The sequence below is a fragment of the Globicephala melas genome, chromosome 8 (genome assembly GCF_963455315.2).
Source record: "Globicephala melas chromosome 8, mGloMel1.2, whole genome shotgun sequence".
Lineage (NCBI taxonomy): Eukaryota > Metazoa > Chordata > Mammalia > Artiodactyla > Delphinidae > Globicephala > Globicephala melas.
Genome location: NC_083321.1, coordinates 36516078 through 36533870, shown reverse-complemented (window position 1 = coordinate 36533870; position 17793 = coordinate 36516078). Strand labels below are relative to the sequence as shown.

General features: G+C 48.8%; 1 protein-coding gene across 1 annotated transcript in view; it reads left to right on the top strand.

Annotated features, from left to right (window-relative positions):
- Positions 1 to 17793, top strand: part of NAV2 (neuron navigator 2) — a 766131-nt gene that overhangs the window by 230048 nt on the left and 518290 nt on the right. The gene's annotated exons all lie outside the window — the stretch shown is intronic.

Genomic DNA, 17793 nt, shown 5'->3' with positions numbered 1-17793 from the left:
CCTGGGGGTGTGTCACCAGCAAATAGGAGAAGGTTTGGATAACCAGTGGACACTGGAGGGTAGCATCGAATCAGGATTACAGAGGGGCTCTGGGTCTGGTTAACGTCTGATGAGCCCACTGGGAGTTTCTTCTTTTTTTTCAGATTTATTGATTTTATTATTTTTTAACATCTTTATTGGAGTATAATTGCTTTACAGTGTTGTGTTAGTTTCTGCTGTATAACAAAGTGAGTCAGCTATACATATACATATATCCCCATATCCCCTCCCTCTTGCGCCTCCCTCCCACCCTCCCTATCCCACCCCTCTAGGTGGTCACAAAGCACCGAGCTGATCTCCCTGTGCTATGCGGCTGCTTCCCACTAGCTAGCTATCTTACATTTGGTACTGTATATATGTTCATGCCACTCTCTCACGTCGTCGCAGCTTCCCCTTCCCCCTCCCTGTGTCCTCAAGTCCATTCTCTACGTCTGCATCTTTATTCCTATCGTGCCCCTAGGTTCGTGAGAACCATTTTTTTTTTTTTTCTTAGATTCCATATATATGTGTTAGCATAAGGTATTTGTTTTTCTCTTTCTGACTTACTTCACTCTGTATGACAGACTCTAGGTCCATCCACCTCACTACAAATAACCCACCGGGAGTTTCTTCTTGGAGGAGTGGATGCTCCTGTGGGACCGCACTGGGGAGGGACCGTCCCTTTAATGACTCTGAAAGGCGTGTCCTTTTACAAAGGGACAGCATAATGTGGTGCCGACAACTGTGGCCTCTGGAGCCGGCTTGTGTTTAAATCCAGCTCTGCCATTTATTGGGTGTGTAACTTTGGGCGAGTTATTTAAGCTTTCTGTGCCTCAGTTTCTCCATGGAGTTGATAGAAAGACTGAATGAATTAATACAAATTAGGTACTGTTTCAATTATCTATTGCTGCAAAACAAACCACCCCAAATAGCAACTATGTATGTGCTCATGATTCTGCGGTCAAGGCAGGGCCCTATGGGGAGCAATTTTCTTCTCCATGGGATGTTGGCTGGTGCGGTTCAGATGAGCCTGGATGACCAAGAAGTCTTCTTCAAGTGTATGGCAGCTCAGCTGGGGCCTGGCTGGGCCTCCCTCTCCAGCAGGTAGTCAGGATGCTTTTACATGGTGACTCAGGACTATAAGAGAACAAGTATCAAAGCTACCAGCCTCTTAAGGCCTAGACTAGGAGCTGGCTCAGCGTTACTTCCACCACATTCTATGAGTCAAAGCAAGTTACAAGGCCAGATCAGCCTCAAGAAGAAAAGAAAGAAGCTCTACTTCTTTTTTTTTTTTTTTTTTTTTGTGGTACGCGGGCCTCTCACTGTTGTGGCCTCTCCCGTTGCAGAGCACAGGCTCCGGACGCGCAGGCTGAGTGGCCATGGCTCACAGGCGTAGCCGCTCTGCAGCATGTGGGATCTTCCCGGACCGGGGCACGAACCCGTGTCCCCTGCATCGGCAGGCGGACTCTCAACCACTGCGCCACCAGGGAAGCCCGAAGCTCTCCTTCTTGATGGGAGTAATGACGTACTCCAGTGATGGGAGGAATTATTGGTGGCCATCTTTGCAAACAGTCCATCACGGGTAGAACAGAGGAAACCCTCTGTAAATGGTAACTACTATCACAGCTGACCAGACCGAAGCTGAGACACCACAGAGATTGTCCCAAGGTCACACAGCTGGTGAGGTTAGAGCTGGTATTTAAACCGAAGCCTTTTTGAATCCAAAGCACATTCACTCATCACATCATCATTATAAGCTGTGTGTCCTTGGCCAAGTCATTTAACCTCTCTGAGCCTTTCTTTCCTCGTGTGATTTCCGATGGATATAATAAAGACAACTACCACATAGAATTATTTTGCAGACTAAATAAGGAAATGCCCCACCCAGAATGCGTCTTATAACATATGAAGAATATAGGAGCATGAATTATTTTGAGATATTAATTTGAATATCATCCTTTCAGAATTTGTCTCCTGCTGGTAGAATCCAGATTCATGTTTACCTCCTTTGACACTAGTGGTAAACTAGGGTGGCTGACAGGAGGGGTTATGTAGTGCGTAACCAACAAGCAGTAGCGATTTCCAGGTCTTTGGGAAGCAGCCATTGACGTGAATGTTAAGCCACTCTTGTCTGATCACTAAGGAAACTCCCAAGAACCTATTTCTATGAAAGATGACTCTGGAGGCAGGAAGCTGCTTTCTTTTGAAGCCTCTGGCCCTCTCCCTTTCCCAGGGCCAGTCTGGGGTTTGTGCTGTCCCCTCTGGTGAGTCTCCAGAGCCCCCTCTCAGTAGACCACCCTGTGCCGGGAGTCCGTCAGCCCTTTGGAGGGCAGACGGACCGAGAGCCCTCCGACCCTGCCTGTTCTACCTGGAGTCTCCAGTTCTTCAATTACCTCTCCGTTAGCCATTCCCCTCACGTGCCTGATCAGCTCTAGCTGCAGGGACCAGAAGCTGTGCTTTTATTAAATTTCATCCTCATCAAGATTGCATTTGGTGGTTTTCCCAGTTACGACTTCCTAATTAGCTCTTTGTTGAAGCTGTTTTTTATTGCTTTGCTCAGAGTCAGTGGGAAAGTCGCCCCCACTTTTTGACGGTTTGGCCCCCTTTGGTTATTCTCCACCACCTCCTCCGCCCTCCCCCAAAAGAAGAAGGATGTGCTTCCTGAGACATCGGACTTCTAATCACAAGCTTTAGAAAACCCTGAGATTCCCAGATTATCAGCTATGCAGACATCTGCTTCCTGCTGCAGGAAAACAGCCTCTCCTTGGCTGGGAGAGACCGGGAGCGTGGGCTTTGGAGTCAAACTTTCTGGGTTCAAACCTTGGCCCTGCTCTTTGCCAGCTGTGTCATCTCAGGCATATGAATCGGGTTCTCTGAGCCTCAGCAGCATCTTCAGTGTCACAATGAGAAGGATAAGTACATAGTACAGAGGTCTCGCCGCGAAGCTCCACAGAGGTCACCAGTATGCCCTCAACAACATCATCAGCTGTTATTGTATTCTGAGGATAAAATGAGATACTTTGAAAGAATGTCAGCGTATAGAAGTCTCTGAGGTGCTATGCAAATATTGGTTTTTATGATTATCAAGAATAGTTCACTGTATGGCCTTGGATAAGTCCCTTTATCTTTCTGGATATCTGGACTAAAGAATGGGTTGCAAACTCAGATGCCTTCAGGAGCCAGAAAAGAGTACTTGGAAAAGAGTAAAGTAGACTGGATAGAAGAAATGTTATGTTAATAGGTATTATGGTTTTTAAAAAAGTGCATTGCGAGGAAGGGTCCAAAGTAAATAAGTTTGGGGAACTGGCTTAAACAAAATTGAGTCTCTTTCTGCAGGACTGCTCAGTGCCTTTTAAATGCCACCTGCACAGTGAATTTCTGAGGGAAGGAGAGCATATGTGGGTAGTATTTCCAAACTTCTCCGACCACAGAGCCCTGTTTTCCACAAAGACTGGTGTTCTACTGACTGCACCTGGTAAATTATTGGGTTGATGATCTCAACCATTCCTTCCAATTCTGAAACTTAGCCTTCCATTCTGCTTGGGTCTCTACGGTTAGAAAGAGGAATTTCTGAGATGATAAAATACAGAATGTGTGGTTTTCTCCCTTTAAGTGTTGATTTTCACCAGGATTACAACTAATTCTATTCCTATGACGGCTCGGTGCGGTCAGCTGTCAGTGAGACGCACGTCTGGGTGTCACTGGTCCTACCCAAGCTGAACTTCCCTTAGAGACAATCAGTGATGGAGGAGTCGGGTGGGAGGCCAGGGAGGGAGGACAGTGCTGGGGCCTATCTGTTATTTAGGGAAAACCAGAAAATTGTCTGGACCTAGAATTTGGCGTATAACACATGTGAGCTTCTGAAGTCCAAGGCTGGCCTTTGCCTTTCTGAGCTCCAATACCTTGAATGAGTTTCTCCCCTTCAGTGGAGGGAAAAGTTAAAATCAGGAACATTTTGTGAGCACCTACTATTACCAGGCATCTGTAAGTTACTTAATCATCTTCATCAACCTGTTTAATTTACATATATGTTGGGGGAGTCTCTGAGGTCTCAGTTAAATTGCTGTGAACCCCAAATCCCATAGTCTGTGGATAGCTAAAGCCCTTCGTAAGGTTTCTGCTTCTTATCCCTCTTGGGCACTAAGTTCCTTAAGTGGGACCTCTGCCCTGCAACTTCTGTGAACTCCCTTGTGTCTTAGAGAGGGTAAGTGACTCGGTCAGGATCTCACAGCCTGCAAGTCTGGCTCAGTCATGCTTGGCACTGAGCCCTGCCTAACTCGAGAGGCTTGTCCCCTGCCCTAGGCTGCTGTCCCTCAGGGGAGGATGAAGATCCTGCAGATGAGGGCTGAGATCTGGGACATGTCTCCATTCCAGTCTTCCCTTCTCTCCTGCCCTCACCCTGGGTCTGGGGGCCACCCAATCCAGAGATGCAGGCATCAAACCTCCAAAAGAGATAGCTTCATGCCTTCGTACTTCATTTCATTTAATGTTCCAACCATTTCCCTGACAGTGGTAATATACCCATTTTACAGATATCCTTATAGAGGTTAACTAGTAAAAATAACAAAAACCACCACAACAACTGATATTTATGGAGCTCACACTGTGTGCCAAGCATTATCTATATTGTCTTTATTTTCACATGCCTTTATAGGAAATACAGCGCCTTCTAGTGGGGAGACTTATCATGACTGTGACCAAGTTATGCCCAGCCCCCAACCCTTTGGGGTCAGATCCCCTCTTGGAAGGTGGCAAGGCCTGTTGATAATCAAAGTGATCCCTGGGGCCTCCCCACAAGCTTTTGGGGCATCTCCGGGGTCAAGGTATATTCTAAAGCAAGACAAAACCTTTACAATAGCCACCTTCTTTAAGACATGGGCTGGGTCTTCACTTAACCTCTTTGACCCTTACTGAATTATTTTTTCTTTTTCAGTTTCAAGTTTTGGTGGCCCTGGAGCTTGGGTGGGGTTTGGGCACTATATCAGCAACAGGATAGAATTCTAAGATATTTGGCTAGGGATTAAGTCTGCCCAGAGCTGGCTGATCTAATAAATCAGAGTCCAGGAAGGAGGGGACTGTGTAAAGCAAAGTCCAATACCTCATTTACAAAGAGGGGAAAGGAGGCCCAGAGCTGGTAGGGATTCAACCAGCACCATAGCAATGGTTCTGGGGTTGGAGCCCAGGCTGTTCGTCTTTTGATCTATTGATCTGCTTTCAGAGCCAGCAAGACAGAGCTGCTTCATAATCAAGTTGTGACTCAGAGCCAACCATACGGTGGGATGGTGGGATGTCAAGGAATCACCGACCTTCCGTCTATTCTCTGGCCATCTATCTAATCGTATGAGTTTGCCCTGGGTCCTGAAATAGCATCACCCTTAAAACTTGGAGTAGAGTCTGCTATGTCTTACCTAGCTGGGGAAGGTATTAACAGTGTTAACAGGAAAGCCCTAATTAACGTAACTTCTGGACTCATCAGAGACATTGGACAGTTACGTTTGACTGCTTTGAGAACTGGCAGGAAGCCAAAAGACACAAAAAGGTTTGGAGTATGAGCACATAGAATTTTCAAAACTTAGAGAAGATCTCAGATCTTTTCATTGCTTAGATGGATAAACCAAGATCAGGAGAAGGGACTTTTCCAAGAACTCCCAAATGACAGGGCAGGGCCCACCCAGCTCTCTATCACTTCCCCAGGCTCTCCCCTCACAGGCAGCTCTCCTGGTGGAACATTGAGATGGGGGCCAGGATTCTGGGTGGATTCTACAGATAACCAGAGGCCGAAGGTAGAATTTCGTCACAGTCCCCTCTTGACCCAGAGGGACCTTTACAGACCATTTTTCTGCCTGTAACATCCATAAATTAAAATGACCTCCTTGGTTGGTATTTGAGCCCTTAGATGGGGATGCAGCCTAGAGTCCTTCTCAGAATTCACCAATTTGCTTGTTAAAATGCAAATTCCTGGGCTTTACGCAAGGCCCACTGAATCCAGACCTATGGAAACAGGGCCCTAGAACCCGCATTTTGACATTCACCCTGGGTGATTGGCACGCACCCTGACACTGGAGAGCCACCACTGCAGTGGAACACGGGCCCTGGAGTCAGGCTTCCCTGGATTTGAACCCCAGCTCTGCCAGTTACCAAATGTATGACCTCAGCACGCCTGAGCTCTGGGTTCCTCCTCTGTAACATGGGGAGACCGATAATAATAATTCCCTCGCAGGGTTATCGAGAGTTTAGGGAGGTAAAGCAGGTAACGTACTTGGCAGCAGTCAAGGGCTTAATAAATATTAGCAGCTACTCTGATATCATTCTTTAGAGACAGTCTCTGTTTTCAGCTGTCCACATGGAGGCCATTTGGGGCCCTAGGGGTCCTGGGAGCAGGTCCCGACTCTTCCCTGCCCCACTCCTCCCAGCCGGGATGTGCTGGTGTAAGAAGTCTGGCCCACCCACTGTGGCTGGGTTCTTGGTGGGTGCAGGGACAGTGGCCACCTGCAGGGGGCGACATGCACACATTTCAGAGCACGGCCTGCTGGGACCCTTGAGGATGGGGGCTGTCTCTGCAGAGAATGGGTTGAGGCTGGGATCAGCATTTGTTCTCAAATCTTCGTCCCACTGTGGAGAGGAATGTCTGGGGATGGTCACAAGACAGGGTACTGCTTTTCTTCTCGTTGCTCGGAAAGCGAGGGCCTGAGCTGGCTTGATGCTGAGTCTCTCCCCTGAGGCCTCAGAAAGTGCCTCCTTAGCTCTTGATTTTATTTTCGCCACCCAGCCTGGCCCCGGCAGGCCCTCAGCAGTGCGCCGCCTGCGGTGCCTTTCTGAGGAGACTCTTGGCAGGGCCAGGATCTGGGCCTCGTGCGCTTTTTCCATCTGAAGTAGCAAGAACTGTGCGAGGAGGCTCGCCCTACTTAGCCAGCTTTCTTACCCTCGGAGTCAGGGTGGTGGGTGAGGGGTACGGACCTGCCCTCTTATCCGGAGCTAAGAGCTAGTGCCCTTGCTGCCACCCCCTGTGAGTCGAGGGCTGAGGAAGCCGACCACCATTGCCTGAGCACCTGCTCTGTGCTCTTCTGTAGCTCGTGAGCATTCTACAGAGGTGAATCTGAGGCTCAGAGAGGTAAGGTGACTTTCCCAGAGCCACACAGCTGGTGAACAAAGATAACAGTGCCATGGACCACCAACTGAGAGCCTAGGACATTGCCGGGCGTAATGGCAGTCATATCACATATGCTCAGTCCTACATCAACCATATCTGTAAACCCCAGTGTCTGACCCTAAAACCCATGCTTTTCCCTCCGTTCCACACTGCCTCAAAACCCTATAGACTACCCTTCTGTTTCCCCAATCTTACAAATTATTGAAGTTCCCATTTATCCCACAATTAAAAGTCCCCTCTTCCCTCTGACTCCAAGAATACTTTGGTAAGAACGACAATAGTGACTCAATCGTATTCCCAATTTTAGATCTGCTTGAAATTCCTAGCCTTGAAAGTACCAATTCCCTGCTAAACTCTGCTCCTAGAAGCACACAAGTCAGAACATCTCTTTGCTGGAGAAGCCCACTCCCTTGCACACCCCTTTTGCAGCTATCTGGCAAGGGCTCACATTGCATTTATTTTCACTACGGTGAGAAATTGACAGCCCTCCTTTTTATCACAGAAATTAATGCCAGTAAAATGACTGCCTGAGTCCACTCACTGATTTGAACCCACCATTAAAATAAACCATGTCTGTGTGCAAACACTTATGCCTTTGTGTGGACTCGATGAGTTGTGCCTTTCAGAGGTGCTATAGTGCAATATACACGATACAAACGTGAAGACATTTCAGTTTTCCTCCCGGCTGTCTCTCCATCCACCAATGAGATGCCAGCTGTGGCCGGATGTCTCATGGCAGCTGGAGGAAAAGAACTTGTGGCTTCATGTTTTTTCTCCTGGAGCGCTGGGCTTGCTCCAACTCACAGGGAATTCTGATGTTGATGGTCCATGGATGTTACTTCCAGAAATACTGCAGGACACCAAGCTGTACCTCATCTAAGGGCTCACCAAGGTGGTCATTTTCATTTACAGTTGTTACAGGAAGGAAAAAAGGACTCTGGCCCTGATAGATCTCTCTGAATCAAGAGGGGACCATGGCTGAATTCCGCCATAAGCCTCAAGTTTATCTGTAAACTTGATTCTGTGAAGACCATTTGGCTCAATCGTGAGATGCTTCCTGTCATTGGGGATGCCACCTTTGGGCCTGGGAGACAGGGAGCCCAGACAGCTTGCCGCAAGTGACCTAGTCTTGGTACTGCCTGAGGACTCAGGTGTTTCAGAGCTGCTGGCCATGTAGGAAGTTCATGTGGCAGACAGGAAGAAGAGCAGGAGAAAGGGAATCTACACTCGCTGAGAACCCAGACGATATCCTGGGTTCATTCCATCCGTACAGTCACATTGTGAAGATATAAGCTCTATTTAGGTCTAGAATCCAAGGAGACCGAGGCCCAGAGAGGCATGGTAACTGGTCCATGGTCACCCAAGTAGCACAGAAAGGTTCTGGGAGCAAATCCAGATAGGTCCAATTCAAATCCATGCATTTTTTACAAATAGATCTTTATTGGAGTATAATTGCTTCACAATACCGTGTTAGTTTCTGTTGCACAACAAAGCGAATCAGCCGTGTGCATACACATGTCCCCATATCCCCTCCCTCTTGAACCTCCCTCCCATCCTCCCTATCCCATCCCTCTAGGCCATCGCAAAGCACCAATATCCCTGTGCTCTGCGGCTGCTTCCCACCAGCCAACTATTTTACATTCGGTAGCATTTTCACACTCACCTCTGAGAGCAAATTTTCCAAGTATCACAGAGGTGCCTTTATTTGTTTTATTGGGGGTCCACACTTTCTGCTGCTGTCATTTCTCTAGGCAGCGAGAACACTGTCCTGGCAAGGGAAATCTACATCAGACCAGAGACCGGACAATGGAAGGTTGTTTCTGTAATATTTATCCCTGCAAAGTAAATATTTCTGTCTTCATCGTAGTCCAGAATGTCCCCGTTGACAGCTTCATAGATACTTCTTTTTCTCCTCTCATGAACATTCAGCCATGGCTGGGGACAGGATGGCCAGGCACAACTGGTTCTTTTCACTTTTGACTGTGGACGTCTCCCAGTCAAAGGAAGAAAGGCGGGCCAGTGACCCGCCAAGGGAGGACTGGAGCTGAGGCTGTGGAGGGAGGTGGCAGGCTGGGTCCCAGGCGGTGGTCCTGGGGGAAGGAAGACTCACCCACCAGAGAGCGAGCCTGGGGCTTTCCGTGTGGTTTTGGACCAAGGTATACAGTTTTCCGAAGTCATCGTGTAGATTTATTTCTATTGTGTTCTCACATCCCTTCCCTTCTCTCTCTTCCCACCAGCACCTCTCAGAGAGGTTGTGTTACCTGCCCAAGGTCAGGCACTAGTAAGTTGTGGCCCCTGCCTCCCCGGTCATGGGCTCACTGCTGCTCTGGCTCTGTAGCTGGAAGACCCTTCAGGAACCAGGCCTGCCTGCGTCGCTGGGTCCATGTCTCAGGCGCCTCACTGTGACCATCTATCTCAGTCCCTCTATCTCACACATTCTTCTTTGTCTTTAGAGCTTTGCATGGCTGTTTCTGCTGCCTGGGACTCTTTTTTCACTTTATTTATCCTCTCAAAAAAAAAATTTAAAAATGTCCTCAGGGACCCTACTGACAGTCACGCTCAGCTGAAAGGTCCCCTCTTGCGAGGGGTCTCCCGTCGCTGGTGACCCCGCTCACCTGTGCACATGCCCTGCCCTCCGCCTCATGTGTGGTTCGGGGCTCCTGGCACCCCCCGTCTAGCACTGACCACGCTGTGGTGTAACTTCTGACTTCATTTTCTGTCCCCCCGACTATGAGCTCTCTGAGTGCAGGGACCTCTTCACAGCTGCCACGCCAGCCACCGAGGCAGCACCTGACTCGTAGTAGGTGCTCGATAAACGTGAAGTGGGTGAAAGTGTGAATGAGGCCATCTCAGCTCCCTTGGCCTGCACGCCCTCCGCACGCCCCAGCCCTTGTCACAGCTACTGCCTTCCTTGGCGCACCGCTTCTCTGTAGCCCAGAAGGCCACCAGCTCTGTCTCTTGGGCTCAGGGGTCTCAGCTCAGCCCAAGACACCCTCTAAGGGGAGTGTCCACAGAAATGCTCTCTAGTGCCAGGACCCTGGAGAGAGGCTCCAGACAGGGGCCAGATGGGGCGTGGAGTGGATGGGAAGGTGCAGGGTTGGGTGGAGGGGGGCAGGGCACTCAGGAGAATCCGGAGCAGGCAGAGTTGGATAGAGTGCGTGCATCCCGGCCCCAGTCCTCGATGGTGTTTGTGAATCCTGGATGTTTGAGTCGCAGGGGTGGGTCTTTAAAGTGGCAACCTGAGCCAGAATTCCGGAGCATGGTATATACCATCTTTTATTGAACCCAACTACAGGTTAAATCCTGCTAAGCACTTCACACACTTGGTCTTGTTTACTTCTTATGAGAACACCTCCCAGGTTGGCCTGGTCCCTGTTCCTGCATCACCCGATGAGGGGACAGAGGAGCGGAGACGGTGAGCACTTGCCCCAGGTCAGGGGTGCAGCGGGCAGAGCCAGGTCTCAGGCCTCAAGTCTGTGCTGTGGCGTGTGGTATCTTCCCGAGGTGGCCTCCCCACTCCAACCATACCCCAGAATGCAAAGGGGAGCTCTAGCTTTAATTCCAATCTCAGTGGATCTGATTAGCAGAAGGGAGTTGAGCCAAAGTCATTAACTTTCATTTCAGCTGTGCTGCTTGGGTCCCCTTGTGCCTTCTGTTTGACAGGCAGCTCGGGGGAAAGCAAGGCTCCGGTCCACGTAACACAGGCCTTTCGGATGCTGAGCCAGGCATCTGCGGGCTCCGCAGTTCAGAGAAGTCAAATGGCTTCTGGTTTTCCGTGGTCACGACGTTAATGGTTATCCCTCGGGGATGGAATTATGGGTGGTTTTTCTTCTTTTTCTGCACTTTTAAAAGTTATAATCAAAGAAAAACATTTTAAATAATAAACAAACAAACAAATACCTGCAAAGCGCCCTGCCCTTGCCTGTGCATTTCTCTTAGCCTGGAATGCTCTCCCTTCTGTGGTGTAGGAAATATATTGGGTCTTGGTCCCTGGTTCCTGGCCCAATGCTCCTAGAATGCTTGGAATTTTCTGAGTGATTGAAGTGTCTTTTGTTACTCATAAGGAGATCCTTTGGACCACACCTGAGTTTATGCTGATGAGTGGGGAATGGAGACAGCCTCAGGATGGGGCTGGTCACCAGAAAGACCTAGAGGGTTGGGACTTTCAGCCCCCCACCAACCTCTGAGGAAGGGAAGTAGGGGGCTGCAGATTAAGCTCTAAAGAAAAAAACTCTTGAACGACAAGACACTGGATGAGCTTCTAGGTTGGTAAATGAACTCACCTGCGGGGTTGGGGGAGTGCACCCCCATTCCACGGAGACAGAAGTTCCAATGCTTGGGACGCTTCTGGACCTCGCCCTAAATACCCCTTCATCTAGCTGCTCATTTGTGCCCTTTACGATAAACTGGCAAACATAAGTAAATGTTTCTCTGAGTTCTGTGAGCCGCTCTGGTAAATTAATCGAACCTGAGGAGGGAGTCATGGGGCCTCCGATTTATAGCCAGTCGGTCCGAAGCACAGGTGACAGCCTGGACTTGCGATGCACGTCTGAAGCGGGGGCAGTGTTGTGGGACTGAGCCCTTAACCTCTGGGACCTGACGCTGTCTCCAGGTAGATAGTATCAGGATTGAGTTAAAGTTGTAGGACAGGCAGTGGCTGCTGACAACTGGAGAACTGCTTGGTGGTGTTGGAAAAAACACTGGACGCCCCTGCCCCACCCAACACGTTCACATCTTCGCGAGGCCCAGCTCTGCAAATGCTGATCCCTTCCCAAGCCCAATAAACCTCTTCTTCGATTCCTTGGCTAGTGTCTGTCTTGCCCACTAGAATGGAAGCTCTGTGAGGCAACACTGCTTTATCCTCAGGATCCAAAGGAACGATGGGCACATAGGAAAAATCCGTAAGAATTTTTTTCATGAATAAATGGGTAGTCTCATATCTGATTCCAGATATCCGTGCCCATCTCTCCCGTGGTCCCTTGTGTGTCACCCCGAGGCAGCTGTTTCCGTCTTCCTCCTCCACGGGCCTGTGAGCCAGTGAAACGCTTCTTTCTGTGACCCCACAGCACAGAGCTTGGCTCACCTTAGGCCTCAGTAAGTGGGTGTTTGCTGTGAACTTGAAGGCGAGGAGTCAGGCTCACTTTACCCAAGGATGCACAGGGCTACCTCTCCCCTCTTTTCTGGAGAATGAGCTGGGTTGAGAGAACGGCCCCTAATGACCCTGGGAGACGGAGTTATGAGATGCAATGGCTCAAAGAGGTTGTCGCACTATTTGCTGCTTTATAAGAAAGGAAAGTTCGGAAGCACGGCCACAAAATCTATTCAAAGCTAAACTTTGAGATACAAAGATGACTTGGTCCTTGGATTCAACCCGGTGGCTGCTTTTACCTGGGCCTTCAGAAATCAGGGGGAAATCTGCATCCCTTTGTTCCTTCCCTTTCAGCGTTTCGTTTGTGAAATAGCTATATTGTTGAAGACAGCGGAATAAGGACAGCAGGAGAGTAGACGTGCAGACGCTGAATGACAGGGATCTTGGGCTCCAGGGTTGAAGACACAGGTTCAAACTTGCCTCTGCTCTGACCTGGCTGTGTGTCTTTGGGCTGGTGACTTACACATCCTGACCCACAGTTTTCCTCATTTCTAAAATGGGGTATTGATGACGATGGCATCTACCTCAGAGAGTGTCAGAGAGATTAAATGTAAAAAAAATACTTCACACAAAACTCTTTAGGATAAAACAAAGGGGTAAATCTTCATGACCTTGGATTTGGCAGTAGATTGTTAGATGTGAGACCAAAAGCATACGCGAGAAAAGAAAAAAAGGTAAATGGGACTTCATCAGAATTAAAACTTTTGTAGTCAAATGACAACCCTGTAGAATGGAAAAAATGTTTACAAATCTTATATCTGACAAGGGTCTAATATACAAAAATATATAAAGAAATTCAACAGAATACATAAAGAGCTCAACAATGAGAAGATAAATAACCCAATTAAAAAGTGGGCAAAGGACTTGAATAGACATTTCTCCAGAGAAGATCTACAAGTAGTCAACAAACACATGAAAAGATGCTCAGGATCATTAATCGTTAGGAAACCACGAGATGCCATTCACACACACTAGGATGGCTATATTTTAAAAATGGAAAACCGCAAGTGTCGGTAAGGATGTGAAGAAATTGGAACCCTCATGCCACGCTGGTAGGAAGGTAAAATTGTGCAGTGCTGTGGGAAACAATTTGACAGTTCCTCAACAAGTTAATCATAGAATTACCATCTGATACAGCAATTTCACTGCTGGGTGTATACCCCAAAGAACTGAAAATAAGTGTTCCAAAAAAAACTTGTGCATGGATGTTCATAACGGCGCTATTCACAATAACCAAAAGGTGGAAACAACCCAATGTCCATCAACAGATGAATGGATAAACAAAATGTGTTCTGTCCATACAGAGGAATATGATTCAGCCATAAGGAGGAGTGAAGTACTGATAAACGCTACATGGACGAACCGTGAAAACATGTTAAGTGAAAGAAGCCAGATACAAAAGATCATATACTGTCCGATGCCATTTATATTAAATATGCAGAATAGACAAATCCATGAGAGACGGGAAGCAGATTAGTGGTTGCGGGGGGGCTGGGGGAGGGGAGGATGGGAGTGACTCCTTAATGGGTACGAGGTTTCCTTTTGGGGTTATGAAACTATTTTGGAACTAGATAGAAGTGATGGTTGTACAATACTGAGAATGTAGTGTCACTGAATTGTACCTTTTAAAATGGTTAATTTTTTGTTATGTGAATTTTACCTCTTAAAAAAAAAAAAAAACAGGGCTTCCCTGGTGGCGCAGTGGTTGAGAGTCCGCCTGCCGATGCAGGGGACGCAGGTTCGTGCCCCGGTCCGGGAAGATCCCACATGCCGCGGAGCAGCTGGGCCTGTGAGCCATGGCCACTGAGCCTGCGCGTCCGGAGCCTGTGCTCCACAACGGGAGAGGCCACAGCAGTGAGAGGCCCATGTACCACAAAAACAACAACAACAACAGCAACAAAAAAAAACCCCACATAATTCAGGGAAGGCAGTCAGTAAATGGTGCCTTTAGCATCACTTATCATTAATATGTCCGCTTCCCCCTGGACATCAGCTTTCCCCAAAGGCTAAGTGATAAGATGTGTTAGGAAGCTATAAGACAGGAAGTGCAGAGACGGAAGACAAGGACAAGATGGGGGACAGTCACAGGTGTGGCCCTTCCCGACCCTTCGAGCACTCAGTGCATTAGGGTCACCCTATGGCGAGCACTCTGGTGGTGAGACCACAGGAGTGACACTGGCAGACACAAGGCAATCAGATGGGGCAGATGTTCCTTTGGTCCAGAGCACGGACTTGGTGCTGTGGCTGTTCCTCCCGCTGCCCAGCAACACGGCCAGCTCTCCCAGGCTGCTGCCTTCTTTGTAACAGTTGTAAACTCCTAACAATGCTCTATGGCTTAGGTCAGGGCCTATGTCTCTGAACCCTATGATCATGGACTGGAAGAGACCCTAGAGCCTTCCATCCCTTCTTTTTTTTTTTTTTCGGTACGCAGGCCTCTCTCACTGCTGTGGCCCCTCCCGTTGCGGAGCACAGGCTCTGGACGCACGGGCTCAGCGGCCATGGCTCACGGGCCCAGCCGCTCTGCGGCACGTGGGATCTTCCCGGACCAGGGCACGAACCCGTGTCCCCTGCATCGGCAGGCGGACTCTCAACCACTGCGCCACCAGGGAAGCCCCTTCCATACCTTCTTATTTTGCAGACGGAGAAACTGAGGCTTGAGGATGTGGCGCCAGCTTGCTCCGCTCTGCAATGGAGACTGGAGTTTTGAGTCATCCCTTTGCTGTAGTAGAGTCCGTCTGCAATATGTTTTTTCTTTAAGATTTTTTATCTTTGACAAAAGAAATGAGCCATGTCAAAAGATTAAACGGGCAGCTCTGCAGTGTTCATTTGGGGGAAGCAGCATGGCTCACAGGAAAGAGAGGGAAAGCTTGGATGGCCCAGGGCAATCCCTTCATGCTAATAGCAACAACCACTTGCAGGTTTTGAGGTAGTTAGTGTGATGGTCAGAGCATAGATGCCAGAGCCAGGCTGCGTGCACTTGAACCCCAGCTGGTCTACTTAAAAGCTGTGTGAGTTTGGTTAAAGGTTTAAACTCTCTGTGCCTCAGTGTACTCATCTGCAAAATGGGAATAGTAACAGTGCACATCAGAGCTTCCAGAACTGTGCCTGGTGCCTGGTAGGCGCTTAAGAAATGACAGTGATTATAATTCTTATTGCTATATTAATTAGTATCATCACCTAGGGAAACCTATATTAACATGCTGAGGCTTGCCAAAGATAAGTTCCCAGAAAGAGCAAACCATCAAACCGACAGTGGATCACATCATTCCTTTTGAAAAACTGGCCACAAATTGCATTTTTACAAAATCTAATTTTCTCATTGACTTCTTGTTTGGGAAAAGCTTTGTCTTTGAAATCTAGTGAGGACTCTGCCTTGGCGTTTTAGCTCAGGAGGCATTTGAGACCTGTCTGCTCTGCCTGGAAAGCTGTCCCCTGGACTAGGTATCCACAGGGCAGCCTTTACCACTTCCTTCACTCTCTTCCCAGAAGTCAGCTGTTCAGTGAGCCCACCTCTGGGCACCCTCTCCAGAATTCCAGTGACCCTGTCTCCCTACACTTCCTTTCTGCATTCTCAGCTTTACTTTTTCCTTCTTAGCACATTATCTGACATTTATTTCTTTATTTTGTTGATCATCCCCTCTCCTTCCCCAGCCCCCCAACTAGAAAGTAAGGGCTTTGAGGTCAGGCGTTTGGACCACTTTGTTCATTGTCTTTTCTCCAGTGTCCAGGGCATGCACGGAGCACGGACCCCACGAGTGTTTGTCGCACATGTGAGTATGCAAGTGGGAAGGAGAATTTGCAGGCTGGTTCTGAATTTAGAATTCATCCAGGACAGTCGTGCTCAGTAGAGAAAACCAATCTTTACTGAGCTCTCCCTCCGGGACAGCCCTGGGCGGTGCTTGGCATATGTCATTTCATTTCTTCTGCACGATAGCCTTATGGATAGGAAAGTTAGGGCTCAGAGAAAGGAAGAAACTTACGGGTCACACAGTTGATGGGTGTGACAGAGCCTAAGGACCGAGCCCTCCCGTCCTGGACAGGGGGCGAAGCCTTCGCCCTGCCCTGCATCCCAGCCTGCGGAGCGGGCCTCCCTGGGTGCTTTCTGAGCTGGCTACTCCGGAGGGCCCGAGGCCACCCTTCCTCACCTGCCCGCGTGCGCCAGCGGCTCTTGGCCTGTTCCCTGAGTCAGGCGGCCCAAGCAGCTTTCGGCACTCAGAGGTGGCAGGCTAATTAAGGGGTCCAGAGCTGCCGGTGGATGCACTAGGGATCGTCTGAAAAATTCGCTCAGAGCCGTGGCCTGGAACGGGGCTCCCTCCACTTCTGTCCCCAGGAGGTCGGGGTGTGGGGCAAGGCCAAGACAGCCATCATGCCTGTGAAGGGTGTTTTCTGTCAAAGGGAGATATCAGACAAGAGTTAGAAAGACCTGGGTTCTTCATCCTGGCTCTGCCACTGAATTGTGTGAAATCGAGTAAGTTTCTTGAACATCCCTGAATCCCCCTGCTTATAAAATCTCAGCAGTAATCAATGCCTGCCTCCCAACCTTTGCAGGGGGATGATGGATGAGACAATAAATGTGACCTGCTGACCCCAGCTACAAAATAAATGTTATTTTATGTTTATTCATTGTGGGCTACAGTCTCCTCATCTGTAAAATGAGAGGTTTCCTTCAGTAGACATGGCCTGGCACATAGTAGGGGCGGAATAAAGGTTAGTCCCCTCCCTCTTCCCCTTCCCTTCCTTCAGCCTCAAGTACCAGGCCTCTGTTGTCCCTGCGGATGCAACACCCCAGGCCCTGCCCTGGATGTTTTCCAAAGGCTCGTGGTTAATGAGCCAGCTTCCCAGAGCAGAAGGGCTGGGGGCGGGGTTTCATTTTGGAGCTATTGTGTTAGAAGCCCCATTCCTCCCTCCCTTCCTTTCTTTTATCCAATTCATTTTTATTGAGTACCTACTATGTGTCAGGTACTATGCTAGGCACACTGACCAGAGCTGTGAGTGAGACAAGATCGCTGCTATCATGGAACTTAAGTCTGGTTGGAGTCAGGTGGGGAGAAAGAAAATAAACACGTATCAAAGAAAAGAAAAGAAGCCCTATGAAAGCAGAAAATATAATCATATAGTGGGAGGTGATGGAGGGGAGTAGTAATGCTATGTGAAATGGGGAGCCAGGAAAAGTATCATTAAGGAAGCAGTATTTGAACCAAGACTTGAAGTATCAGGATAGGCCAACCATGTTCAACATTGGGAGAAGGGGTTTCAGCCTGCAGGAACAGCACATGCAAAGCCCTGGGGTGAGATTGAACTTAACTAGTGCCCCCACACTTTATAGCAGGAACACTGGGCCCCCAAAATGAAGCCACAGCTCTTCTCCTCCAGCCCAGACAAGGCAAGCAGGCTTTGTCTTCAACAGTTGGCTACCCTTAAGATCCTGGCTGCTCCCAGGATATCCTTTCAGCAATTCATTTGCTGCAGCTGGCAG